At 38.7% G+C, this 1,477-nt stretch overlaps 1 pseudogene; it reads right to left on the bottom strand.

Moving 5' to 3' along the window:
* Positions 1-900: 900 nt before the first annotated feature.
* Positions 901-1,018, bottom strand: LOC145296359 (5S ribosomal RNA; annotated as a pseudogene).
* Positions 1,019-1,477: the final 459 nt, after the last annotated feature.

The raw sequence follows: 1,477 nt of genomic DNA, 5'->3' as shown, positions 1-1,477 counted from the left end.
CCAAAGAAAAATAATTGCTTTCTGATGGGTAACTATACACTTCAAGCAAGACAGTTACTTCATAACTGTGACTTGAACTCCGCTCTGTTGTAAATGATATTTAATGGGTAATATGCTGACTTAAAACGCTTAGGTAGTCCAAAGTCGGCAGTTTCCCGGGAAACCATTTCAAAAACGTCCACACACCTGATTTTCTGATTGTTCATTGAAGTTGCATGTAATGAAAGTTGAACATATCAGAAGGCAGTGTATTCACCATTTTGCATGGAAAATTGTTAATTTCCCAGAACTTCCCGCTTGCAGAAACACTGTTCCACAGGCAATCTTCCCGGTTGAATACAACAGTAGCCTTTAAGTCTAATGTAAAGAAGTTCTTGTTGAGCCGTCCACACAGATAATCAAATTCTACCCGATTTACACCATTAGCGATTACTTAACTACCACCTTACATTCATTAAGCCTTATCCTTGAGTGGCCTTCGGGCCTTGATAAATGGTAACTCCCTTGTAAAAAAATAAATGAGAGATTAGACTCTGTTGCAGAAATATTATCTGACAAATAGCTAGAGGAAAAGCATAAACTTTGTATAGATCAGTTATCAATCAGAGTAGCTGTTGCATAATGTCGAATATTACCTAAAAGTTGTTTTTATAGTTTGACACCGGAATACCTGAGTAACATATTATCTACTTACTAGCTACAGTAATATACTATCTATATACTATATAAGTATATATGCCGTACCTCCGATCAGTCTCAAGAGACAATGGATAGGTTAGTTGCGCGAGCAATTGTGACGCAGGGGTTGTGCAATAACTAACCAAACCTATCCTTAATAGACACTGAGATGCCTAGGAAAAGTGCTAGATGACTGGAAACAATGTCACGAGAAGCGGAGAGCACATACAGCACCTAGTATTCCCAAATGGTTACCCGTGTTAGTACTGACCTGGCTCAACGTTGCTTAATTTCGGCGATCTAACAGGAACCGGTGTGTCAACGTGATTATGCCGTTTATAAGCATAACTTTTGCTTCATTATTACTCGCGCATCTACCCTAACAGAGGGTATCCATTGTCTCTTGAGACTGAACGGAAGCATCGGATATGTACTTACTTTTTCCTATCACATGATGCCCACTGATCAGTTAAGTCCTTTTGATATCATCGTTTTCTTTCAACCCAGAAAGCCAATATTCGTGAACTTTTCCAACGATACACACAACAAAGATGCTGTTGATTGTTTTAGACACGCGGCACCTCAAAGCGAATGAACAAAACTAACGAATGAGATTTAGAGATAGACTTTCCCGCTTACTTTCCCGGGTCAACCCACCAGGGAAAATCGGTAAACACATCAAAGCTTAAAACATTAAATTAAAAAACAAATTAACCCAATGGGGAAATAGTCCGAGAACTTCAAAACATTACGGATTTTTCGTTTGATCACTTCTGTTTCTTTTGTGTTCTACAACAGC

Source organism: Euprymna scolopes, chromosome 16 (genome assembly GCF_053919585.1).
Source record: "Euprymna scolopes isolate OS-2025 chromosome 16, ASM5391958v1, whole genome shotgun sequence".
Classification (NCBI taxonomy): domain Eukaryota; kingdom Metazoa; phylum Mollusca; class Cephalopoda; order Sepiida; family Sepiolidae; genus Euprymna; species Euprymna scolopes.
This window is presented reverse-complemented; position numbering and strand designations above follow the sequence as displayed.